Source organism: Leucopleurus acutus, assembly GCF_964270905.1.
Source record: "Leucopleurus acutus genome assembly, chromosome: 8".
NCBI lineage: Eukaryota > Metazoa > Chordata > Mammalia > Artiodactyla > Delphinidae > Leucopleurus > Leucopleurus acutus.
In genome coordinates, this window is record NC_139151.1 from 11,410,795 (window position 1) to 11,428,154 (window position 17,360).

The window sequence follows — 17,360 nt, forward strand, 5'->3', positions numbered from 1 at the left end:
TATGTGTGTATATATGTGTGTATATATATATATATATATGTATATATATACACACACACACACACACACACACACACACACACACACACATATATATATTTTTTAAGCCACTAAGTTTGAGGTAATTTGTTACAGCAGCAATAGAAGACTAATACAGCAGTCATTTTTACTTTTTACTTCACCCTTGCTTCTTTCTAACTTCTGGAAAGCAGATGTGATGGTTGGAGTTCAGCCGCCATATTGGACTATAAAGCAAACCTGAGGATGGACAGTGTGCATTAAAGATGTTAGACCAAAAAGATAGAGAGACTTGGGTGGCCAAGTTTTGGACTATCAACCTCTGAATTTCTTTTAAATGAGAGAAGAGTACTTAAGAGACTGTAATCAGGTTCCTATTAACAGTTACCTATAATTCCTGACTAAAATAATAGTGTAGGTTGGAAATCCTTATCACCCTTACACTCAACATACTCAGTCCAGTAAGTGTTTGAGCTTACCATATGTTAGACATGATTTTCTTTCCTGATTTCTGCTAAAGGTACCACCATTCTCTTTAAACACATATTGGATTGGCTAATAAATAGTTTCCCATATATGCCTCCCATTTTCCTGATTCTGTGGCTCCGAGCCCCGGACACACCCACCCATACACACCCACACACACCATGGTTTCCGTAACTTATTCTCTCTCATCATTTCCCTTCTGTTTCCTCCCTTTCACTTACATTCACTGTTTATTCGTTTTTACATAGTTATTTATTTATTTACATTGTCACCACAATGTAAGCTCCCTGAGGATAGGAACCATGTCCATCTCAGTCACTACCCAATTTCTAGGGCCCAGATGAGTGTCAGAGTAGAGGCTCAGTAAATATTTGTTCATTGAATGGATGAGTGTGCTGTCACTGTAAAGACCCTCTTAGCTTCGCATAGAGGCGTCTTAAAATTCAGGCTGGAAAAGACAATGACTGTTTCCGTCAACACACCCTTAGATTCAGGATGAGTGCTCAACCTCATGGGAGAAGACAAACAAATCCACTGTTTCGTGATGGCAGGGAGGCCAGGCTGTCTACAGGTCAAAGCACCAGCCTTGATAGAGGGTCCCTCCCCTCTGTGTCCTGGGGCTTCTCTGATCTCTAGGCCATCTCTTCAGATCAAATGAGTAAACGTCCTTCCTATTTTACTGTACGGCAGGCTGTGAGATTATTTCGCTGTTCGAAATTCCATTTGTCCTGAGCGTCATCTAACTGCTGGAAACTTAGTTTGCTCTGTTAACAGGACAAATAAACACTTGGAATAGGGAACTAAATCTTACTCTTCCCTTAGGCAAAGCCTGAAGCAAACAAAACACACTCCCCCCCATGTCTAAACTTACCCCAGACCTCATAATTACAGGAAGGAAAATATGTCTGAGGAAATTTTATTTATTCAACAGCAGGCAAGGAAATATTTTATGCTGCAGGGGTCTTCGGTAAGGGAAGTGTGTCCTAGCAGCTCAGCAGTGGCTGCTGAAAATGTTACAGGTGTGGAGAAGCAATGGATTGACTCATAAGATACACAGAAACCCCTTTTATTAATCCAAGGAATCAATGCTGGCTAGGCAGGCTTTGTATTAGAGGCTGGACGCACCATATTCCTCTGTACACTTAGAGAATTTCTATTTTTTTCATCCTCTGTGACGTCATTTCTTTTCAAACACAGATTGGTGCGTGTGTGTCTAGGCAAATAAGTACTTTAACTCCAAATGAGTATTTAATAATATTTATAATTTGTAATTTGATAAAGAACAGAAACTTATAAATGGTATCCTGAAAATATCAGAAGGAAAACAAAAGACATTTTGTTATTATTAATTTTAATTGTAAAATGCCCTTTCATTACTATGCTGTCTATGCTAGGCCCTCTCTGTCTACCTTTCCTCCATCTCTTTTTACCCCAACCCTTTTCATTTGCAGGATAAGAATCCTGCCTTCTCAGACTGTCAGAGAAATAGTCTATTTTTAAATTTCCAGAATGTCAGTCCTCCCGTCATGAAACATGACAGAGGGATTTAAAGAAAGGGAAAGCATTGTTTGAAAAATCATTTTTTTGGTGTGACCTCGACAGCACAGCAGATTAAATCTGAATTTTGAACATATTTTCAGACTGTCTACTGGCATGTAGCAGTTCAGAGAGAGATAACATGTAAGTTATCAGAAAGGATCCATTTGGGGTAGAAATTAGAAAAAAAATTTTTTAGCCAGAAACTAAGGATCCTCATGGTGTGTTCTAATATGTAGATGACCCTTATTCTGATCTGGGTTTGGAAGCTTGATCCGGAAAGGCCTTTAAACTGGCATTTAGGACATGGTGTTCTTTAGGAAAAAAGCGAGTTTTCTTTGCTCCAGGGGAACTGCAGTTTAGGACAGACACAAAGCTGGGAACACAACTAAGGGCAGAAAAAAATTCACCCCCGTGTTCTATTTGTCAAACTGACCTGCAGGTCACAACCTGAAAGTTTATGGATCGGTGAGGCCTTGTCTCTGCATAAGCATGTTTTCTGGACTTTGGCTGGAGCTAAATTCCTGACTTCTGAAAGCGGAGTGGGTGTGGACTTCCAGCAGGAATAGCCAGTGGGAAGGAAGTAATATTCATTAAGAGTGTCTCATGCAAGCCGTGCAGGGCTAAGCATGCTCAGTGTGAATTCTCCTGTAGCCTGTCAAGCTATGTTTGAACCCGTTCCAGAATACTGGATTTACTTTTTTTTTTTTTTCCACGAGGAAGAATGCTCGATTAGACTGCATTTTGCCCTGCTTTTCTCTCTCTTTCTTCCCTTTCTTTCTTTCTCTCTTTCTTTCTCTTTCTTTTCCCTCTCATTTCTTCCTGCCAGAAGATTGGAAACAATATCCTTTTCCGATCAGTTCAGTAATACAATGTCCTTCAGTGTTCACACGAGCATTTCAGTGGAGAAGAAAAGAAACTTTGCTACCTGGGAACAGAAGACTACTTAGGTCTGTGAATGCTAATAAAGTCCTTAAGGACTTCTGGAGCCAGGAGTTAACTTTTCTCAACTGTTAAGGTAAAATCTACAGCGAATTTAATTGCCTTTTCAACTAAGTGGGTGGACATCAAAAAATTTTTTTTCCCACACAAAAAGTATGTTTTTCATATGTTGGAGTGATTTTCCAAACACAGGGAAAATATGTCTTTTGGTTAATTTGCATTTGAAAGAACCTCTTTTTGTATTAGAGGTTCTCTCTCTCTACCACAAATTATGTGTTTTTCAAACAAATATTGTGGTGAGCTGATGTAGCCATAATGGTCTGAATGTGGATGTGTTCTGTGTTATATTAATTCTTGGCGTGGGTCGGTTTGGTGAAAGTTATTGCTTTTGTTGCTGCCAAAGATGAAAGAGAGTTTGTTTTTTCATTGCTGTTGTTTTTGGAACTTTTGGTGGGCTTTGAGGCTGCACTGGGAGCCCCTTATAGAGAGGAGAGCCATCGCTTTCTACGTTTAATGTGCATTTTTCTCAATGTTCAACTTTAACTCTGAGAAAAGGGGAAAGGGATACAGATTTTATTTTAGAATCTGTGTAGGAGTGGAGTTTTTTTTTTGTGTTTTTTTTTTTTAATGTAGTTTTGGAGGGAAACAGTATTTAGAAAGGCAGAAACAAGGTTTGTAATGACGGAATTAAATCAAGACCTTCTGGGTGAAAATAAGCAGGGAATGCAAAAATATTGCCTGCTATAGACTCACTGATTTAGTTTAGGTTAATAAGTTTAGCTTTTAATTCAAAAAGTAGATCAGACTTTAAAGTGCTGTCTTTATACTGTCAATGGATAACACAGAAAACTCAGGTTAGAGAGATGTTAGGATCTCAGAAATAGCAAGTTAGCAAAGGCGGCCCCTTTAAAACATCTGAGGACTGAGGTTATGAAACCACATGGCTTCACGTAGGAACAGTGCATCCTGGGCTAAAGCAGTTTAATTTTATTCAAGAATTTTAAGAGTAAAAAGGGGATTTATTTCTTTTCAAAAAAGAACAACCAGGCGAGGATTATTGATCAGTCAGGGATTAAATATTTGCTGGAATACAAAGCGTCACATATTATCAATGTGTAAATCAGACTGGCCAGCTATTCAGGGGATGTAAATGAAAATACCATAGCTTCATACGAAATCAAATGTATCAGCACCTCTGCCCTTCATTCTCCATCTTTATGTCCCAGAAAGGAATGATAGAGGTGGGGCAGCATGTGAAATAAGACATAGCTGAGGGGCTGACCTTGCTCTTTTAACTTCTGTCCATCTGTTCTTACTGGGCAGCTGAAGCAGTGAGCAAAGTGGGAGGGAAGGGACCTCAGGGGAGACGAGGACGAAGAGGCCAGACCCCGCCAGGGCTGTGATCTGCTCCCCATACTGTGACTTAGACATGAGTAGAGGGGCTAAGTGGATGCATCTAAATCCACTTCCTTCTGCTCCCCGGGCTTTGATTTAGTACCATTGCTGCGGTTCTGCACCTGCCTCTGTTTTTCATAAGTAAAAGCTTCTCCGATGCATAGATGGTGGATTATATTTGATATAGGTCGATCCCCAAGGAAATAGCCAAAGTCATTCAGTCTTGTTTTGGTTATTCCTTTCTTCTCTAACATGTGGTGTAGATCTTGATGGGTTTAATTGAAACAACAAATCCTCTCTGGGATGGGAGAGCACAGTTCTCCATGAAAGTGTGTGTGTGTGTGTGTGTGCGTGTGCGCGCATGCACTCTGGGCTCTGGGACAGCGCTGCCCTGGGAGGCTTTGTATGGCAGAGGGCATTTTTCTGGAGTCAGGGGCCCTTTCCCTGTCTTGACTCTGTCTGTGTGTAGAGAGAGGAGACACGCATTCTGGAGCATTCTGTAACTTTTCTCTGACTCCCCTTTTCTATCGCTGCACCCCTCTCCAACCCTGTCCCCCCCCCTTCATGACCTGTGTCTTAAAGAATAGCACTGAAACCTTTTGAGGCACAAAGGAAAACCAAAGGGTATGCATAGAGGCAGAGAACAAAGACAGGCCTCTTCATGTTCACATCTGGATAAAATTTAGATTGTGACAAGGGAAAGTGAGTGGGAGGGAAAAAAAAGGCTGACATCACATTTAAAAAAATGCATATAATTGACTACCTAGAGGTTTTCTTGTCTCAAGTGTTCGAAGTGTTTTTGTATCCTGCCCACACCCTAACAACTGGGCTTGGGGAAGGCAAGCATCATATCCTTATTTCACAGTGGAGTCCAGTGGCTTGTCCAGAGCAGTGGCCGAGTTAGAACCAGCACACAGAGCCCTCAAGCTCCAGTCCAAGACTCTACCCACATAAAAATAGGAGTAATCTGGGGTCAGTTTCTGTATCTTGGACTCAGTTTCCCCATTCACTTTGAGGTTTTGGACGAGAGTTATTTTGTGCAACAGTTTCTCAGACTGACTCCATTGCTGTGATGGTTTCTTAACTTGGAGAAGTGCCTGAAACCTTTCAGGGGACTTCTACACCTTTCCTTTTATCTTACCTTGAACACCACCCACTAAAATAGATTGGGCCAGTGTTGACATTTTCCTTTGACAAATGATGAAATCGAAAGATTGAATGACTTGCGGCCTGAGGTCAGATAGAGGATGGGAATTCAGGTTGCCCAACTCAGGACTTGAAGTTCTAGACCATCCTGAATCTGGGTGGGAACCTCTGGGCTCCTGAGGAAGGGAGGATATAATAAGAGGAGTTCCATGATTCATGAAGGTGAGAAGAGTGGCAGTGCCAGGGACTTTAAATATGGAAGGAGAAAACTCAGGCTGGAAAAGTGACGTGCGTCAGCCACAGTCACGCTTGGGGTGCTGGGGAGCTGGCTTTGAGTCCTGTCTGTGGGACTCCAGGGTGTGTGCCATCCGGTGTAGTGACAAAGCACATGGACTTTTCTGGGTTGCTTTGTGTCTGTTTCCTTGCACGTAGAATGGGGATACGTAGCACAGGGTTGCTGTGAGGGTTAGATGAGATGATGCTCCGTGTAGAGTAAGCCCTCCGATGTTTTGAACAGTGCGTGCTCTTATTGTGGTTTGTGTTCTGTGTCTCCCAAGCTAACGTGTCAGCTCTTCTTACTGGGATTCCCAGTTAGCTCTTAGCTCAGCTCTCAGCTCCTCGGGACGCTTGTGATGGTGAGTTAATAACCTCATCAGATGAGCGGCACCTCGGGCATATTGATTGAAGACTTGGAAGCTGTGCTGGATGGTCTAAGGAGATAAGTGAGACAAGAGCAGGGGTCACCTTGGTCTCTGTCCAGGGAGAGGCTGGAGGGAGGCCATAGTCTGAGAGAAGTGGTACTGTTGGGTCAGCTCTAGTTATCTCTGGGGGCCTTCAAGTGCTGCAAGCAGGCTCCTTGCATGGAAGGAATCTGCATGAGGGAAGAATGGCTAGTCCGCGTTATTCCCCGACCGTGGGTCTCATGGGTCTCATAGAAAGAAGAGTGAAGGCACGTATACAGGCAAGCCATGGAATTGTCAAGAGTTTGTATTTCTTGGCCCTTCTGAACAGCACCAACTGGGCTGTTGACGTTGATGGAGTATGTGGGCTCTGAAGCTCCTGGCCTTAATGTGGCATTGTGTTATCAGGATCCCCTTAGAGAACTCGAGGGCCCAATTCTGACCAAGTCAGTGCTTACCCATTGAGTATTCTCTGGATAGAGAGGTGTAAGCCCACTGTCACAGGGCTGCAAAACGAGACGGAGGGCAGGGCCATTTCCCTCAGAGCACGTTCAGTCTCGCTGAATAAATGGTGCCTATAAAGGCACAGAGCGTTGAAGTGTAGACCAACAAAACAGGTGTGGAGAGGCAGAAGCACGAAGCACACTTCAGGAACAGTGGAGGACGAGTAAAGACTTTAAATGTTGATTTAATACTCAAACGCTTTAGAGTTCAGTGTTCTCCTTCATACGCCTCACAGTGATCTTCAGCCGCTTGTCCTTGCTGGGAAGGGAAGGTCACTCTGAGGCGATGGGGGTAGATGGGTGTTGGTTTCTTGAGTATATACTATGTACCCAACCCCAGATTTTATGCTTTACCAACGTTCTTTAAAGTTCACAATATCTCTGGGAAGTTTCAAGGGAGGAAATCTGGTCTGACGGGAGAAGTACACAGTCGGCACTCTGTATCCATGGGTTTGGCATCCGCTGATTCAGCCAACCATGGATGGCCTGTGGAGGCCAACGGGACTAACCCATTGTACATAAAACTTGAGCATGCGTGGATTTTGGTATCTGTGGGAAGGTGGGGGTTCCTGGAACCAATACCTTGTGGATACTGAGTGTCAATTGCGTATGGCAAAGAGGATTCATGTGACCCGCCCACTGGGCATACCATGTGTAATAGGGAAGTCTCCACAAAGCATCTGAGGTGGAAAACGATGGCTGTGATCCAATAGACTTGGCTATTGAGTAGTATTTCTGCAGGTTTCTTAGATGGGGGATACCCATGTCTTGTGTAATTCCGGATCCATCTACGTGTATGGTCCAGAGTTGGGCAAGTCTGGCCCCAGGAAGAGTGGTGCTCAATGCTCTGTGCACTGCCTGCCTTTGGAGAGGTGTTCCATGTGAACAACAGATTCAAATTATCTTCCTCCCCAACAATTAGATCCTTAAAAGTTTTGCAGCTTCAGAAGTGAAGACCTCAGTACTCATTAGTATCATGTAGTATCATGATAGGTAGTATCATGTAGTTTAAAAACAGTTTGGAGTGAAATGACTGGGATTTGGGTCCTGACCCTGAAATTTTCTAGCTGTGTGACTTTGAGTCAATTATTTCACTTCAGTGTGCCTGAAATTTTCATCTGAAAATTGGAATGTAAGCGAGAATTTCCTCAAGTGGTAAGAGCAAATGTTAACGTGATTTTTAAAAATGTAGCCTGCTATGCAAATACCTGTTATTACTCTTGTCCCCTGGCTGTTATCTCAGAATTCTAGTGTTTTCACCTTTTCTGTTCTCTCTCACTTACTTAGATGGAAGTTGGCATGATTAATGGAGCTGCGCAAACTGCTTTGGATCAGTGTACTAAAAACTTTTTATTTTTTCGAATGAAGTATGGTTGACATACAATGTTACTTTAATTTCAGGTGTATAACATAGTGGTTTGACATTTGTATACATTACGGTATGATCACCATGCTAAGTCTAGTTACCATCTGTCACCATTTAAAGTTACTATAATATTATTGACTATATTCGCTATTCTGTATATTACATCCCCATGAATTATTTGTTTTATAACTGGAACTTTGTGCCTCTTACTCCCTTTCACCTATTTCACCCATACCCCAACCCCTCTCTCCTCTGGAAACCACCAGTTTGTCCTCTGTATCTATGAGTCTGTTTCTGTTTTGTTCATTTTATGTTTTTTAGATTCTACATGTAAGTGAAATCATCTGGTATTTGTCTTTGTCTGACTTATTTCACTTAGTATAATACCCTCTAGATCCATCCATGTTGTCACAGATGGTGAGATTTCATTCTTTTTTATGGCTGAATAGTATTCCGTGTGTGTGTGTGTGTGTGTGTGTGTGTGTGTGTGTGTGTCTCACATTTTCTTTATCCATTCATCTATTGATGGACATTTCAGTCCTTTCTACTGAAATCTCTTTAATTGCTCAAAGTAACTTTACATTTCCTAAATTAGTGAAAGATGGAAGACTTTGAAAGGACAGGAAAACTAGATTGAAAATGTAGCCAGAGCAGAATTAGGTTGAGCATGCGAAGTTCCAAGAAGTTGCAATGAGAAATGAACAACAAACTAGGGTACCAAACAAATTGTTGACACACATATATTTCCCCCATACTCTCTGAGGAGATGAGAGAAATGCCACACCCATTAGGATGGCTACTTAAAAAAATTTACAAATGTTAGCAAGGGTGTGGAGAAATTGGAACCCTGTGCACTGTCGGTAGAAATGTAAAATGGTGCAGTTGCTATGGAAAACAGTATGGCAGTTTTCTCAAAAAGTTAAACGTTAGAATTCACCATAGGATATAGCAGTTCTGCTTCTGAGTATGTAATCAAAATAAGTGAAAGTGGGGTCTCAAAGAGATGTTTTCCCCCCCTGTTCATAGCAGTATTATTCACAGTAGCCAAACGGTGGAAGCAACCCAAGTAACTATCGACAGATGAATGGATAAGCAAAATATAGTATATACATACGATGGAATATTATTCAGTCTAAGAAAAGATGGAAATTCTGTCACATGCGACAACGTGGATGAACCTTGAGGACGATATGCTAAGTGAAACAAACCAGGCACAGAAAAACAAATATAGGTATACCTCGGAGATATTGTGGATTCGCTTCCAGACCACTGCAATAAAGTGATTATAGCAATAAAGCAAGTCACAAATTTCTGGTTTCCTAGTGCATATGAAAGTTATATTTACACTATACTATAGTATATTAACTGTGAGATAGCATTATGTCTACAATAACAATGTGCATACCTTAATTAAAAAATACTTTATTGCTAAAAAATGCTAACCGTCATCTGAGTCTCCAGTGAGCTATAATCTTTTTTGCTGGTGGAGGGTCTTGCCTCGCTGTTGACGGCTGCTGACTGATCAGGGTGGTGGTTCTGAAGATGGGGGTGGCTGTGGTAATTTCTTTTTCTTTTAATTTAAAAAATTTTTAAATTACTTTTTATGGAGTATAGTTGGTTTACAATGTTGTGTTAGTTTCTGCTGTACAGCAAAGTGAAGTAGTTATACATATACGTATCCCATTTTTTGTATTTCCTTCCCATTTAGGTCACCACAGAGCATTGATAGAGTTCCCTGTGCTATACAGTAGGTTCTCATTAGTTATCTGTTTTATACACAGTAGTGTATGTATGTCAATCCCAATCTCCCAATTCATCCCACCCCCTTGGTATCCATAAGTTTGTTCTCTACATCTGTGTCTCAGTTTCTGCTTTGCAAGTAAGTTCATCTGTAGCATTTTTCTAGATTCCACATATGAGCGATATTATATGATATTTGTTTTTCTCTTTCTGACTTAACTTCACTCTGTATGACAGTCTCTAGGTCCATCCGTGTCTCTGCAAGTGGCACAATTTCATTCCTTCTTATGGCTGAGTAATATTCCGTTGTATATATGTACCACATCTTCTTTATCCATTCCTCTGTTGGTGGACATTTAGGTTGCTTCCATGTCTTGGCTACTGTAAACAGTGCTGCAGTGAACACTGGCGTGCATGTATCTTTTTGAATTATGGTTTTCTCTGGGTATATGCCCAGGAGTGGGATTGCTGGGTCATATGGTAGTTCTATTTTTAGTTTTTTAAGGAATCTCCATACTGTTTTCCATACTGGATGTACCAATTTATATTCCCACCAACAGTGTAGGAGGGTTCCCTTTTCTCCACACCATCTGCAGCATTTATTGTTTGTAGATTTTTCGATGATGACCAATCTGACCGGTGTGAGGTGTGAGGTGATACCTCATTGTGGTTTTGATTTGCACTTCTCTAATATTAGTGATGTTGAGCATCTTTTCATGTGTTTGTTTGCCACCTGTATGTCTTTGGAGAAATGTCTATTTAGGTCTTCTGCCCATTTTTTGATTGGGTGGGTTGTTCCTTTTTGATACTGAGCTGCATGAGCTGTTTTTATATTTTGGAGTTTAATCCTTCGTCAGTTGCTTCATTTGCAACTATTTTCTCCTATTCTCAGGTTGTCTTTTCATCTTGTTTATGGTTTGGCTGTGGCAATTTCTTAAAACTAAGACAAAATGAAGTTTGCCGCACTGACTGACTCTTCCTTTCATGAACACTGCATGTAGCACGCAATGCTGTTTGATAGCATTTTACCCACAGTAGAACTACTTTCAGAATTGGAGTCAATCCTCTCAAACGCTGCTGCTGCTTTATCAACTGAGTTTATGTAATATTCTAAATACTTTGTTGTCATTTCAGCAGTCTTAACAACATCTTTACCCGGAGTAGATTCCATCTTAAGAAACCACTTTTTTTTTCCTTTTGCTTGCTCATCCATAGGAAGCAGCTCCTCATTCCTGAAAATCATATTATGATATTGTAGCGATTGTCACGTCTTCAGGCACCACTTCTAATTCTAGTTCTCCTGCTATTTCTAACACATCTGCAGTTACTTCCTTCACTGAAGTTTTGAGCCCCTCAAAGTCATCCAGGAGGGTTGGAATCAACTTCTTCTAAACTCCTGTTAGTGTTGATATTTTGATCTCTTCCCATGAATCACAGATGATCTTCATGGCATTTTTTCATTTCCAGAAGGTTTTCCATTTACTTTGCCTAGATCCATCAAAGGAGTCACTGTCTATGGCAGCTATAGCCTTATGAAATGTGTTTCTTAATATAATAAGACTCAAAAGTCAAAGTGACTCCTTGTTCCATGGTCTGCAGAATGGATATCTTATGAACAGGCATGAAAACAATATCAATCTCACTGTACAACTCCATCAGAGCTCTTGGGTGAACAGGTGCATTGTCAACGGGCAGTAATATTTTGTAAGGAATCTTCCTTTCTAAGCAGTAGGTCTCAACACTGGGCTTAAAATGTTCAGTAAATGACAATATACACAGATGTGGTGTCATCCAGGCTTTGTTGTTCTATTTAGAGAGCACAGGCAGAGCAGAATTGGCATAATTCTTAAGGGCCCTAGGATTTTCAGAATAGTAAATGAGCATTGGCTTCAACTTTAAGTCGCCAACTACATTAGCCCCTAACGAGAGAGTCAGACGCTGTCCTTTGAAGCTTTGAAGCCAGGCATTGACTTCTCCTCTGTAGCTATGAAAGTCATAAATGGCATCTTCTTCCAATAAAAAGCTCTTTTGTCTACATTGAAACTCTGTTGTTTAGTGTAGCCACCTTCATTAATTATCTTAGCTAGATCTTCTGGCTAACTTGCTCCACCTTCTGCGTCAGCACTTGCTGCTTCCTCTTGTGCTTTTATATTATGAAGATGGCTTCTTTCCTTAAACCTCATGAACCAACCTTTGCTAGCTTCAAACTTTGCTTCTTCAGCTTCCTTGCCTCTCTTAGCCTTCATAGAGTTGAAGAGAGTTAGGGCCTTGCTCTGGATGGGGCTTTGTCTTAAAGGAATGTTGTGGCTGGTTTGGTCTTCTATCCAAACCACTAAAATTTTCCCCCAATCAGCCATAAGGATGTTTCACTTTCTTATCATTTGTGTGTATGCTGGAGTAGCACTTTTAATTTCCTTCAAGGATGTTTACTTTGCATTTGCAACATGGCTAACTGGGTGTAAGCAGCTTAGCTTTTGACATGCCTTCATCAGTAAACTTAAATCAGTTCTAGCTTTTGATTTAAAGTGAGAGACATAGAGGAATGGATAAAGAAGATGTGGTACATATATACAGTGGAATATTAGCCATAAAAAGGAATGAAATTGGGTCATTTGTAGAGACATGGATGGACCTAGAGAGTGTCATACAGAATGAAGTAAGTCAGAAAGAGTAAATCAAATATCGGATATTAACGCATATATGTGGAGTCTAGAAAAATGGTATACGTGATCTTATTTGCAAAGCAGAAATAGAGACACAGATGTAGAGAACAAACGTATGGATACCAAGGGGGAAAGGAGGGGTGGTGAGATGAATTGGAGATTGGGATTGACATGTATACACTATTGATACTACGTGTAAAATAGACAACTAATGGGAACGTACTGTATAGCACAGGGAACTCTACCTAATGCGCTGTGGTAACCTAAATGGGAGGGAGTCCAAATGGGAGGGAGTCCAAAAGGGAGGGGCTATCTGTGTGTATGGCCGATTCGTTTGGTTGTACAGTGGAGGCTAAAGCAACAACACTGTAAAGCGACTATACTCCAATAAAAATTAATAAAAAATAAATAAATAGAGACATGCAACTCTTACTTGAACACTTAGAGGCCATTGTAGGGTTATTAATTGGCCTAATTTCAATCCTGCTGTGTCTCAGGGAATAGGGAGGTTCAAGGAGAGGGAGTGAGATTGGGAAACGGCTGGTCGGTGAAGCAGAATGCATAGGAGGTTTATCGATTAAGTTTGCCATCTTATTTGGGTGCAGTTTGTGGCACCCCGAAACAGTTATAATAGTAACCTCAAAGATCCCTGATCTCAGATCACTGTAACCAATGTAATAATAATGAACAAGTGAAATACTGTCAGAGTTATCAAAACGTGACACAGAGGCCCTAAGTGAACAAATGCTGTTGGAAGAATGGTGCCAACAGACTTGCTTGAAGCAGGGTTGGTGTAACCCCTCAGTGTGTAAATGACACCATATATCTGTGAGGCGCAGTTGAGTTGAAGCACAATAAAACTAAGAAAATGCAGTACGTCTCTGTTATATGACTCCACTTTCCACTTACATGAGGTACCTACAGAAGTCAAATTCATAGAGACAAAGTAAAATGGGGGTTGCTGGGAGAGGGGAGAATGGGCAGTTACTCTTTAATGGGTACAGAGTTTCAGTTGGGGAAGATGGAATATTCTGGAGATGAAGGGTGGTGATGGTTGCACAGTAATGTGGATGTGCTTAATGCGACTAAACTGTGTATTAAAAAACAGTAAAGATCGTAACTTTTTTTTACGTATATTTTAGCATAGTTACAAATGAAAAAGAATGGAGAATATAAAAAAGTCAGTATATCTGATAGTTATGAGGGCTTAGACACTGGAAGTATTTGTTTCGTTACTGAAATTGAGCTGTGTATGAGGAAGAAGATTAGGCTCAAACTGAGCGGCAAAAGAGAATAATGTCATTCAATAAATGCAGTTCGTGGGAGTGAAAAAATAAGGGAGAGAATACAGGAGAAAAATAGGCTCTTGGGACAGAGCAGAGGAAATTCCAGAATTTCTCTCCATGATGTGCTTAGGGGTAGGGTTTTGTTTCGACACTGTGTTCACATAACAAGCATGTCACTTTAATTTAGACTGTTTATTTGGGGTGGCCTTTAGTAGCGGACATGGGGAGGTACCAGAAGCCTTCTTGAGCCTCCTGTTTTTGGTAGGCCCTGACTTTGCTCTCAGATTAAATTTTTATCAGGCCTCACCTTTGTGAGCCATCCGTGGTGAGAAAATTTACAGAACTCAAGAGAAATGAAAAAGCTACTCAATGATGAGGCTCAGGGAGGGAGGAAAAGTCACTAGCATCTGCTACATGCCTATTTTGTACCAGCTCTTTATGTGTATTATCCATTTAATCCTGTCAGTTGCCTCTAAGGTAAATTTCATGTTGGCATTTGGTAAAGGTGACTTTCCTAAGATCCTTTTGCTACAGAGTGGTGAAGCCAGGACTGGAACCCAGGTCTGTGGGAGCCTAAAGCTTATTGTGTTTCATCACACTTTCGGCTTTAGGAATTACATTTCCTTAGTTAATGATCTAGGTGTTCCCTCCCTGGCTTTGCTGTTAGCAGCCGGAGAGGAGAAGATTTCCTGGAACAGATACACGTCTCACACACTCAGCTTAGAGCCGTCCGGGGGGGGCCCAGCATTAGCATTCACAATCTGAACATCATTTTTTTTTTTTTTTTTGCCGTACGCGGGCCTCTCACCGTCGCGGCCTCTCCCGTTGCAGAGCACAGGCTCGGGACGCGCAGGCTCAGCGGCCATGGCTCACGGGCCCAGCCGCTCCGCGGCATGTGGGATCTTCCCGGACCGGGGCACGAACCCGTGTCCCCTGCATCAGCAGGTGGACTCTCAACCACCCCGCCACCAGGGAAGCCCTGAACATCATTTTTAATTTTCACAAATACCCGCGGAGCAACATTTAGCCTTCCTGAGGCAAAAAGCTCCAGACGCACAGGTGTCTGGGAAAGGTCTTTTCTGCAGTGCCATCGCGGGTTCAGGTGTTGGGATGAATGAACCTGAGCGCACTGGCCCCTCCCTGGAAGGCTGTTCTCAGGCTCCTTTGTTTGGTTTATGTATAGCCATCAATGCACCATTCCTTCTGCTTCAGCTGTTTGAGAATCCCATCTTCTCTATTGATTTCCCACAGAACGTTTACTGCTCTCCAAGGTGTGACCTGTACCTCTAGCTAATTTATTTCTGTCATGGCTGTAGGATTTAGGAATGAAGGGGGAGGGGAGGGAGGGAGGGTGGCGAGAGAGCGATGTGTCCAAGATGTGGGAAATAAATTCAGCCCTGGAACCCCCGACAGGCAGGCCTGCAGCTTGGGAGGGCAGTTCTGTGCCCGCAGCAGCAAGGAGACTTTGCTTGAAAATCTGCTCAGTAAGATGGAGGCTGCAGCCACCGGGTTTCAGGAGGCCAGGAATGATAGCAGGGCCCCATGGGGATGGAAAAGCAAGGGAAGAATGTGTTTGGAAATAACACCTTGACTGTTCAGGAGCCAGTCACCATATTGAGCGGGATGTGGTAGGTTTTTTTTTCTCTTTTAATGAAACAATGGAAAACTCTTTTAGAGGCAGGGGGGCACCTCATGAAGTCCTATTCTCTTCTTCATTATGGGATTTTCAACATCAGGACATTCCTGTATCAGTCCTGGAACTGTGATTACAATGACTGACGTGTGAGATATCAAATCGAACCACGTTAACATAAACCTTCCTTTCCCTCCGTGCCTAGAACATACTGAGTTACCCTTTCCATGGTATGATTATACTAGATAACTATTTGAATGCCCACTTCATTTTTTTTTTTTCCTGTGGAAACAGCTTATATCTTCTTAGAAAATCTGGTTATCAACTTGCACAAGGAAGGATGTCGGTTATTTGTTATTTTCACCTGGACGGTGACTCACATTTGTTAAGCAAGTAGGTACGTTATATGTGAAGGGCATTTTTAAAGTTTTCAAATTTTTTTCATATACTTTATTTCATTTCCATAACAATGCTAAAAAGTAGGGGTTATGTATTATTTTTTTTTTGCGGGACGCGGGCCTCTCACTGTCGTGGCCACTCCCATTGCGGAGCACAGGCTCCGGACGCGCAGGCTCAGCGGCCATGGCTCACGGGCCCAGCCGCTCCGCCGCATGTGGGATCTTCCCGGACCGGGGCACGAACCCGTGTCCCCTGCATCGGCAGGCGGACCCCCAACCGCTGCGCCACCAGGGAAGCCCAAAAAGTAGGGGTTATTATTTTCAGTGCATAGTTAAAGAAATGCTGGCTTCTTAGCTAAGGTGATACGGCTAATAAATAGCAAATACAGGATTCAAGTCTAGGGTTTCTGGTTCCAGATTCAGATTGCGATATACGACACCCCAGGAGTGCAGGGTTTACTATATTCTACCAACATCACCCCCTGAGTAGCAGAAGCTGGAGAGTGAGAGGCCACCTGTTAGACACTGATGGAATGAATTTGAATTGAACCAAACATGCAGCCTTCTAAGCTTCTACTTGTATGATTTATGCCTCAGGTCAGTCTGTCTGAGGTGTGAAAGAGCCTTAGGAAGGAGGGTAAAACATTTACTAGTGACTGTTTTCTCCCTCCTTCCCATATACCAGCCTCCAGCCCCACCCCAACTCACATACAGATTCTTTGTCACTCTTTATAGGGAATAAAATAAGTCATCACCCCTCCATGTATTACCATCCATTGTAATGTACCCCGGGCTGGGCGTTAGAATAGCAGTTATTTGTGAGGCTGGCTCGTGCAGTTCATGCCTGTAAATCCCAGGCACTCTGAGACCCTCTCCCTTTTTCCCAGCGTGATGTACGAAGGGGCTTCTGGGAGTTAGTAGGAGAGCAAGATGATGGGGATGGTGGGATGGTGGGTCTTTCACACTTTGGACCGAGTGTACCTGGAACCGTCTAACTGTGGGGCAGAGGAACCCACTTCATCTTGGAGACGGTGGCCAAATAAACCAACTCCGTGCTACCTCAGAGGCTGACAGAGCCTCAAGAGCCTCCATAAAGAAGCCCCCGACTTGAGCTATTCCATTTTTATAAACATAGCACGATAGTGTTATGGAAAAGGTTTCTATCCTCAGTAAGTGCCTGTCATAAAAGAAGAAGGGCTCTTCTTGTAGGTAAATAAAAATGTCCAGTGTGTAGAAATGAAACATAACTGTGAATATCCCTGGAATAACTGAAATTATTTTGGTTTGAAAAGATCTGGACTTTGAAAAGAAACTTGTATGCTTTCTTTGTAGTCAGCAAATTACATTCCCATCATCTCTGAGGTAACCTTCACCTCAGGACTTAGGATTTGGGGAAGGGATGAGTAAGGTACAAAATAAGAAATGCTCAGAAAAAAAGTCATATTTGCTTCCACATCAACAGTGTGTGATGTGTTTTGCTGCTTCTCCTGCCTAGAGCAATTTTTATTTCTCCACTCCTTTGCTTTTTGCAGACTGATGTAGGATACTGGTACCTTCCTTGAGGTCAA

At 42.1% G+C, this 17,360-nt stretch overlaps 1 protein-coding gene across 1 annotated transcript in view; it reads left to right on the plus strand.

Annotated features, from left to right (window-relative positions):
- Positions 1 to 2,564: 2,564 nt before the first annotated feature.
- The window catches only part of LOC309965672 (uncharacterized protein), a 210,839-nt gene continuing 196,043 nt past the window's right edge, over positions 2,565 to 17,360 (plus strand). Inside the window, exon 1 of the transcript XR_014326404.1 lies at positions 2,565 to 3,058. The gene's annotated coding sequence lies outside the window, so the exon portion shown is untranslated. The remainder of the gene's footprint in view (positions 3,059 to 17,360) is intronic.